Source organism: Saccostrea cucullata, unplaced genomic scaffold (assembly GCF_032062105.1).
Source record: "Saccostrea cucullata isolate Sc308-1 unplaced genomic scaffold, CSIRO_AGI_Scuc_v1 ctg5661, whole genome shotgun sequence".
NCBI classification, from domain to species: Eukaryota; Metazoa; Mollusca; class Bivalvia; order Ostreida; family Ostreidae; genus Saccostrea; species Saccostrea cuccullata.
This window is the reverse complement of record NW_026929446.1, coordinates 26,608-37,458: the sequence shown is the minus strand read 5'-3', so window position 1 is coordinate 37,458 and position 10,851 is coordinate 26,608.

Here is a 10,851-nt window from a genome sequence, read left to right as displayed (position 1 = left end):
GTTTTTTAGTATTCAGAATCAAGTGATTTAATGCTATCTGTTTTCGTCCGTCGTCGTCCTTCTTGCGTCGTGTGTTAATACTGGAACACTTTCAACCAAACTTTTTTCACTGCTCCTGCAGTTAGGGTATTAGATAAATTGAGCAAGTACAAATTAATCATCAGCAAGAAATTCAGAGCCCCTGGGTCAGGGGTTCTGGTGTTAGGGCTAGGCTCTTTTGATAATATAGTGAAAATACATTAATTCTTTACAAATCTTCTCCTCTGCTCCTAGGTATTAAACAAACTTACAAGGTACAAAGTTATGATGAGGAAGGATGCTTCTTCCCAATTTGTGAATTTCAGGACCCCTGGTTGAAAATGCATTTAATTCTTTAAAAATCTTTTTCAATTTGCCAATGATCTTATTACATATTTATGATGAAGAAAGGTGTCTCTTTCAAAAGGGTTAATCAGGGCCCCTGTATCAGGGAAAAAAGGGGGGTTGAAGATGAATCAATGCTTTTAGATCTCCTCTTTGCTTTGAAATCTGCTCTCTAGAATTAATCAACCGTTTATGATGAAATAGAATTTATGATAAAATTTCCAAAATTTCGAAATATGTGGCCCAAGGGTCAGTGGTTCAGTTGAGTGGGACGCACAACTAATGGTTATAAAGTGAAAAAGCATTTTCTCTTTGTTACTCTGATCTTCCTGTTGGTATTTAGTAACAAAAGTAAGCATGCTAAGTGTATAATTATGATAAGCAATGGTGCCTCTTTCAAAATTGTTAATTTCATGGCTTTATGTTAAAATACGAACCGAATTCATTTGCTGGAAAGTTGTTACCTGATATTCAGAGGACCTATAAGGCCCGTGGGCCTCTTGTTTTTATTAAAATTCGACAGCAAGTTGTATGCCCTATGCAAACGTTTGTACTTTTCTAATGTACCAATCACAAAATGTTAATGATGCAACATAAAATTAAGAACATTTATATTAAGAATCCTTGATGCAGGAGGTCTTCTTGCCTATTTCGCTATTCATGTTATGTTTAACGAGACATTGCATTCCTTTTCATATAATTATGCAGATTTTAGAAGTATTAAAACGAGTTCCATCCTTAATTGTTCGAAGTGAGCATCTACTTAATTCTTGATAATTTAAAAATTATGCTAATATACATTTTAATATGTAAATATAATAAAGTTATTATTCCTTGTCAAGCACAGTTTGAAATACAAATAAAAAAAAAACTTCTCAAAAATACAATTTAATTTCCTTTTATAATCAACGTAACTATTGCACCGTGTATATAAAGAAGAAAATGGTACTCATATTGCCTTCAGCATCGTGGTAAAATCCCAAAGTTTTCATTTACCTGGCGGTTATATTAAGGTATGTTTTTGTTATCATTTTTTAATCGAAAACCAAAAATGGCAATACTTTGTATCTCTCAAAATTTATATCACATACCGATGGTTCTTTGTTTTAGGTCATTTACAAAGATAAATAATCTTCGTCAATTAAATTTTTTCATTTTCGATTTTTTCTTCCATGATCTACTTACATTTTCAATTTTAAAACCACAATGCAAACTTTAACCGAAATTGAGTTAGGGTATCCTTTGATAACGGAAGTTTTTTTTTTCAAAGAATTGACAACACACTCCCAAAAAGGGAGATAATGAGGAAAAGGTAATGTTTTGTGGGGTCATTTAAAAATGTATTTCTCAAATGGAAATTGGCCTTAAAAAACTTAATTGAAAGCATTCTTGCAAATCCACAATTTATCATATTTATTTGGAATTTTGGCATACAAGGTAAATTCAAAATTCATCGGGGGTAGGGCTGGACTACAGTAGCTCACACATTTTGAAGAACAGTATGTGTACATTCTCTTTCGCCACCAGTCTTGTACATAATTTTTAAAGGTGAACTTAGTGGGTTTTTTTTTTCTAGGCAATGATTTTAGGTGAGCAGTTTTGCCAATGGACCCTTGTAAACAATTTAAAATTCCATATACTTTTTTTTCTAGAGAAAGGAGAACATCATGAATAGACTATCAACCGCAATATTTATAATTTGTGTGGCTTTTGCCATCATCCCTAAGGGTAGGCAAAATGATTTTCTCATCTGAAACCAATTTGTTTAAATAGTTATTTCTATTTAATTATCATTTTTTTAATGTAAAACCAGTATATGAAATCGTTAAATCCATCACTTTTCGTTATATTTTATCGTTTGATGTAATATTTTACAATTGAGGTTATGACGGGCAGCAGGTCTGTTCGGGTCCAGGTTTAGTGCGTTGTGGTGAAATCTATCACATGAGTAGAGTGGGATTTGGTCAGAGGATACAACTTTGCAGGTTTACTTATCTTATAGTTTCTTTGTTCATAATTTCATTCTCGTTTTCAACATACTGGACAGATATAATATGTGATTTTGCGATTATAAGGTGCCTGTCACCCACCCTTTAACCTACAAGTTGATGTTGCAAAAAACATTCTAACTATATATCAGTAGTGAACGTTTGCTCGCAAGAAATTAAAAAAATGTTAAGAAAACTTCGTTGTCAAATTAATTTAATGAATGCATTTACCACCTTTTTGCTTTTTAAGTGTTTTTACCATTAAACTATTGGCTGGGCTGTTTGTGATAAGCTATATTTTATTTTAAGCCCAGGCAATTCATTGTTTTATAATTTTTTTGTAATATGTAATGTGGTTTTTAGTTTTAGTCATTTGTTGTTCTAATAAATGACAGTTTCACTCAATTGTGTTTTTAAAAAATTATTCAAGAGGCTTAGCAAAAACAAGCTTCGAATAGCCAGAATTGTCTTGTCTCATTATCAGAAAAAATTATGGAAATAAATGTATTCATTGGAACATGTACTAAATCCAGTTAATCATATTGCAGTTAATACATGTTTAAATTAAAAAACCCTTCCTCCCTTTCGTAATACTAGTGTAGATGAAAGAACGTTTGTTTGATTGATTGATTGTACATGTATATTGTTTAATGTCCCTCTCGAGAATTTTTCACTCATATGGAGACGTCACCGTACGCCGGTGAAGAGCTTCAAATTTTAACCTTTACTCGGCACTCAGGGCTATTGAGCAGTGAGGGATCTTTATCGTGCCAACGCCTGCCGCTGACACGGGGCCTCGGTTTTTAACGTCTCATCCGAAGGACCCGGAACTTTCACGTCAAAGTGCCGAGCGCATGGCGAAGGAACAGTTGCTTCCCATTTTTTATCGACTTAGGTCAGTCGCGGCCTAGATACGAACTCACGACCTCCCGATCACGGAGCGAGCGCTCTACCGATCGACTGAGCTACACCTTTGTTTGAAACAAGGAAATTATGGTTTTGAGCTGTTTGTCTTGCATAAATATTTACGAAAGATCCTTGTTTAATGCCTTGTAAAAAGAAATGCATTTAAACTGCTTATATTGCTCATTGATTTTCTTTCATATCATTTTTCATTATATAAACGTAGTTGATTCATCGACAATAATGGGTTGATAACTTGCGATGACAATATTTTTTTTTCCTTGGCTGAAGCACAAAACATACAATTTAAAATGTAAAACTTCCAACATTGATTTTTTTTTTCAATGCAGATTAATATTTTATTTTTATTATTCTAACTTTCACATCAACTGATGAATAATTTCGGGGGGGGGGTCTCTCTTACTCTGTTTATTCTCCCTCTCTTTCTGCATTTATTATATCGTTTTTTTTTCTTTCAGTGGTACCACTACTAGTGTCGCCTGTATAAACCGAGTTATTGACCATTGTAATGCAAAACCAAATATCACAGAATATAGCAGGATTAAAAATCTTGCAACGTATAAGATCAGGACGTTTAAACTGATGGGATGCAGTAAGATATATACTGAAATAACACTATTTTATTACGATAACTGTTTCCATCACTTTGTTGTTGTATTTTAAAAGTGTTATCTTCTTTTGTAGAGGAATATGAACCAAAGCAAAAGAAAAGCAGAGGCGGACGAGTCAAGACCAGTCTTTTGATTTCAGCTGTAGCCTTTTTATATGCCTTAATACTGTAGAATCAAGATCAGTCTTTTGATATCACCTGTAGCCTTAATAACTGTATACCGAACACTATCTTTTTATATCAGATGTAATATTTGTGTTTGCTTTTATAATTTATTAAACATATTCATGTTTGAAGCAAAAAATTGATGTTAGTTTAATTTTTTTTTTTGTTTGTTAATAGTGGAAGTGACGCAGTACTAGTGTGTTTCTCTAAAGTGCTATGTCAGGCCTGTAAATAGAGAATCCAAACGTGATTTGAATCTCTCTGCAGGAATAGGAGACTGCTTCTTTTGGATTTGACGTTTGAAAGCTTGGTTCTTAATTCAGTAGTTGCTGTAACGAGAAAAGTCCATAATTTCTCAGATGTCTTTAGAACAAGTACAACATTCAGGTCTTTAGTTTCAGTCTTCTGAAGGCAAGTCCTGGTGATAAATTGAGTAAAATCAACATTAAAAACAACGGAACTGTGTTTATTTTTCAAAGGAATGTGGAGATAACTAGTATTAAAGCTCAAAAGTCCATTAAGCAATACAAAGAATTTCGGAGCAGAGCAAACAAGAAGCTCTTAAACATCAGAAGTGGTACATGTGACAGGTGCCATGAAGGAGTGAGCATCCCCTGCCGACTGGTCACACCTTTGATCCTTGACATGATCAGGGAATAAAAGACAAATATGTCGACAATTCAGTGTATAGATAATGTCGTAAACAATATGTACTTATAGGTCACCTGAGTAGCATGTATTAACTCTCTAGCATTTGAATTTGATTCGTGTTTAAAACCAAATCCATAAAATTCACAATTTTTGAAAGAGGCACCATTGCTTATAATTACATGTATACACCAAGCATGCTTACTTTGGTTTCTTAATACCCAGAGGTAAATCAGAGGAACAAAGAGAAAATGCATACTCAATTAATACTCAATTAATAACTACCAGTTGTGCACCAAACCCAACAGAACTAACTTATTTTAGAAAAAAAAATAAAATTTGATCATAAATTATATTTCACAATAAATGGCTGATTTATGGAGTTTTACGAAAAGCACTGACTTTTAAGGTTGACGAATTACTCTCACACTAGGACAGTGTACGGAAGCTCTTTTACGAAATAATAATTTATTTCAATATTTAATTCAACGAAAATAACGGGCTATTTCAAAGCACAGATAATTTATCCTTGACGAGAACGACATAAATCCTATCCTCAAATCAAAGTCTTCACATACAAATACCCCTAAGAACATAACCATGACCACCAGAAAGGTTTTCTTTCCATATCAATTCCGTACCTCCGTAGATGTGAATGTTTAAATGTCCAAGTAAACTGTAAAAGTCAGTGCTTCTCGTAAAAGTCCAGTACCAAATCTTCAACCCCCCCCCCCTCCTCCTCATGACCAAGGAGTCGTAAAATGAGTCATTTGAAAGACGCACATTTCTTCATTTTATTATACCCGCACTTTCTAAAGAAAGTTCGGGTATATTGTTGTTACTCATGTCCGTCCGTCCGTCCGTCCGTCCGTCTGTCAAACTTTTCTTCCCTGAACTCCTCCTACATTTCACACAGTAGCTTAATCATCTTTTGGGAGATGGTTGGTGGGGTCTTTTAGATGTGCAGTAAGGTTTCGGAATTTTGATTTTGCCCCGGGGGTCAAATGGGGGTCGAAAAATGACGTTTTTTATGCAAAAAGTCCCGTCTTCCCTGAACTCCTTCTACATTTTACTCAGCAGCCTAATCACCTTTTGGGGGATGATTGGTGGTGTCATGTAGATGTGCAGTAATTTTTCGGAATTTTGATTTTGCCCCGGGGGGTCAAATGGGGGAGAAAAAGACGTTTTTTGTGCAAAAAGTCCCGTCTTCCCTGAACTCCTTCTACATTTTACTCAGCAGCATAATCACCTTTTGTGGATGATTGGTGGGGTCATGCAGATGCGCAGTAAGGTTTCGGAATTTTGATTTTGCCCCGGGGGGTCAAATGGGGGTCGAAAAATGACGTTTTTTTATGCAAAAAGCCCCATCTTCCCTGAACTCCTCTTACATTTTATTCAGCAGCCTAATCACCTTTTGGGAGATGGTTGGTGGGGTCATGTAGATGTGCAGTAAGGTTTCGGAATTCTGATTTTGTCCCGGGGGGTCAAATGGGGGTCGAAAAATGACGTTTTTTATGCAAAAAGTCCCGTCTTCCCTGAACTCCTTCTACATTTTACTCAGCAGACTAATCACCTTTTGGGAGATGATTGGTGGTGTCTTTTAGATGTGCAGTAAGGTTTCGGAATTTTGATTTTGCCCCGGGGGGTCAAATGGGGGTCGAAAAATGATGTTTTTTATGCAAAAAGTCCCGTCTTCCCTGAACTCCTTTCACATTTTACTCAGCAGCCTAATCACCTTTTGGGGGATGATTGGTGGTGTCATGTAGATGTGCAGTAATTTTTCGGAATTTTGATTTTGCCCCGGGGGGTCAAATGGGGGTCGAAAAATGACGTTTTTTGTGCAAAAAGTCCCGTCTTCCCTGAACTCCTTCTACATTTTACTCAGCAGCCTAATCACCTTTTGTGGATGATTGGTGGGGTCATGTAGATGTGCAGTAAGGTTTCGGAATTTTGATTTTGCCCCGGGGGGTCAAATGGGGGTCGAAAAATGACGTTTTTTTATGCAAAAAGCCCCATCTTCCCTGAACTCCTCTTACATTTTACTCAGCAGCCTAATCATCTTTTGGGAGATGGTTGGTGGGGTCATGTAGATGTGCAGTAAGGTTTTGAAATTCTGATTTTGCCCCGGGGGGTCAAATTGGTGTCAAAATATGACGTGTTTTTATACAAAAAGCCCCGTCTTCCCTGAACTCCTTTTACATTTTACTCAGCAGCCTAATCATCTTTTGGGAGATGGTTGGTGGGGTCATTTAGATGTGCAGTAAGGTTTCGGAATTTTGATTTTGCCCCGGGGGGTCAAATGGGGGTTCGAAAAATGATGTTTTTTATGCAAAAAGCCTTATCTTCCCTGAACTCCTCTTACATTTTACTCAGCAGCCTAATCATCTTTTGGGAGATGGTTGGTGGGGTCATGTAGATGTGCGGTAAGGTTTCGGAATTCTGATTTTGCCCCGGGGGGTCAAATTGGGGTGGAAAAATGACGTTTTTTGTGCAAAAAGTCCTGTCTTCCCTGAACTTCTCTTACATTTTACACAGTGGCCTAATCATTTTTTGGGAGATGGTTGGTGGTGTCATGTAGATGTGCAGTAAGGTTTCGTAATTTTGATTTTTCCCCGGAGGGTCAAATTGGGGTGGGAAAATGACATTTTTTGTGCAAAAAGTCCTGTCTTTCCTGAAGTCCTCCTTAATGTTACTCAGAAGCCTAATCATCTTTTAGGAGAGTTAAATATTTTGAAAATTATGTAAAACATCAACGTCAAGGGGTAAAAAAGCATCGCATGCTGGGAAACACCTTGAATTCTTATGAGTAATTAATGTACATGTCAAATGTGAGAGTCATATCTCACCTCAATCAAAAGTTATAAGCAAATGCAACATTTTTGAAAAGTAGGTTAGGCTTCAAGGTCAAGGTCACAGAGTAAAAGTCATGATTCATTTGGAAAGGTCTTGTCACAGGTAATAATGTACATGCATTATAATATGAATGCCCTAACTTTTCTCTTTCAAAATGATGAATTTATAGCAATTTAATTTTTTTGCAAGTAGGTCAAACTTCTAGGTCATATGTAAAAAAAAAAACCATGCCATTCTCACAGGTAAATACTAGTACATAAGTTTAATATGAATGCCTGTCTCTTCTCATTCAGTAGATATGACCGTGATGACCAAGGTTAAATTTATTGAGACAGATGGACAGTCTGACATACAAATGTACATATTTCTATATGAATTGGGTAAAATTGGCCCAGTGGTTCTAGAGAAGTTAAAAATGTAAAAAGTTTTCAGACAAACAGATGGACAACACGTCATGACAGACGTTATATGATCAGGAAACCAGAAAAGCTCAAATGAGTGTTTTGAAAGGGTTACAATATGGTTGCAGTATTTGAAAAGCTGTTTTTTTTTCATGCAGAGATATGCATGACCAACATATTCATGTTTTTATATTTTCTTTAGTAATTTGAGTGTTTGTTGTGAATACATCTCTCTTCGGAATTTTTCCCTCATATGGAGACACCACCAAATAATAATGAAGACAAGATGTGTTTGTGAAACACTGATGTCCCTGTATGGAAGCCTATGGCAAAGGTTGAAGTTTCTCAAATATATGTCAAACTCAAAGGTCAAGGTCAAAGGGTTCAAATTGTTGGTATCAGAAGAAAGTCTTGTCACAAGGAATGCACACTTGAAATAAGTAATTCCTAGTACTTCCTGTTCAAAAGTTAATTGCCAAGGTTAATTTTTTTTAAGTGGTTCAAACTCTAGGGTCAAGGTCAAACATATTTATACCTGTTGACAGTTCACAATGAATACACATGTTAAGCATGAAAGCCCTAGCACCTACTGATCAAAATTTAGGCCAAGTTTAAAGTTTGGTATTTTTCTTGTAAAAATGTGTATCCTAGGTCAAGCGATCAGAGGTAAAAATTAATGGTACCCAAATAAAAGGTCTTAATTGTCACAAGAAATAAACCTATAAAATGTGGAAGCCATTTGTATAGCCCATCCCACTTAAAACTTATGGGCAAGGTTATAATTTCTGCAGACAAATAGACAAACATAATATAAACACAAAAGAAACAAAATATGTATAATTAGTCAAATGGAAAAAAATATACTATTTAATTGGAATCACAAAATAGATTGTTATTTCAGGGACAGGGAGTGGGTAAGGAGATTGAACCCCCCCCCCCTTTGGAATTTGCTTTGTTATTAAACAAGATTATAACCTGAAGCAAATAAAAAAAATGACTTTGGACATCCTCCCCCTAACTTAGAAAACATTGACCCCACTATCATTGTTTTATTTTGTTTATTTGTTTTCAGTTTTTTTCTCCTGCTTGTCAGGAAATTCTGGGCTGGAATTTTTTGACTGAGCTGTGAACCCCCCTCCCTACTCCCGAAAAAAATTCTGGATCCGCACCAGTATTGGCAGTAACTGAATGTCACATCGACAACGGGAGATAACTTCACAATATGAAATTCGTCTAGTGTGGCATACGATGATCTTTGACCCTTTTTGAAGTTTAACCTAATCGTTTGGATTTATTTTACCCCCCACTATACTTAAACTTGTACTTACCGACCTCCATAGGTCTTGTCAGCTTCATGAAGTAGAATCCAATTATAACACAAAATGACTTAATCCAATGCACTAAATGCTATTCCATTCGGCAAACCTTCGTACCGTCGATTACGTCACCTTATCAGATGAAGTGGGAATCGGCCGAGATGTGCCGAATGGAGTTTAATCTAAAAATATGATAATGGGTGACGCAACGTGATGTGATGTAGAAATTTACATGTTAACATGTATAGTACAAGAACAAATTTTAAATTAATTCATAACAAACGATGTTTTAACAAAACTGTTCCATCTAGCCTATTCCAGAAAGAATGTGCAGTGTGATTGTGGTGTCGAGGGGGGGGATTAGTAAATTTATAAAGGTCCTATTATGAGCAAAACATTTATCAAAATCTAATTTACATCATTAATAGAATTCAAACTGGTATATAATGAATTAAGCATGTAAAATAAATATAAGAGGTTCTGAGTTATAGGTCACAGGGTTGAGAATTTCATACTCAATTTGATGAATACTTGTAAATTATAGAATTATTTTGACTTTTCCCGTGGAAAGCCGCCCAATATGTAGGAGCGTGTATTTAGAGGCAAATACCTTAGTGCGGGTATTACTGTCTCATGACAGCATCTAGTATATGTGATTAAGATCATTGGCATATTAACCAGGAGCAATGGAATATTTATAAAGAATTCACGCATTTTTACTACACAATTAATACAGTCCCGCCCTAACGACAAAACCCCTGACCAAAGGGCCATGAAATTCACTAATTGGGAAGAAGCATCCTTTCTCATCATAACTACCGGTATGTACATAGTTCATTGGTTTAATAACCAGGAGAAAAGGAAAAGATTTTCAAAGAATTTATGTAATTTCAGTATACAGTCAATAAATCCCCGCTTTTACACCAGAACCCCTGACCCAGGGGCCATGAAATTCACAATTTTGGAAGAAACATTATTGGTCATCATAACTTTGTACTTGGTTAGTTTATTAAATACACAGGAGCAGAGAAGAATTTCGAAGACTATATGCAATTTCACTTTATAACCAATAGAGCGCCGCCTTAACAACAGTACCCCTGACCCAGGGGTCACAAAAATAGCAGCAGCGGTATACTGTACACTCAATACACTCATGGAAATGAGGTCAAGGTCGTGACCTTCACCTTGGAAATGAGAACGAGGTCCTGACCTAATTCCAAGAATGTCATGACATTGACCTATTTTTACTGACTGGTCAAGGTCGTGACCTTCACCTTGGCTGCAGTCAAGATCGTAAACTTAACCTTATTCCACGTGAAGGTCGTTATCATAGGATACCATTCTGATTATTTAGAGAAATTTGTAAGCCCCTGTGCCTAGACTAAAAATAAGATATTTTCATATTTTTCCAAAATAGAAATGTGCAACAAGCTATTCATTATGTTGCGGACAAGACTACGGTTACCATACTAACCAACACCGCAGATGCAGCCAAAACTTTAACATCAACTGCCAAGAAGTTTCCCATTAATGGTGATTACTTTAAATGAAATGCAATTTAAAAAAAAAATCACATTTTAAAC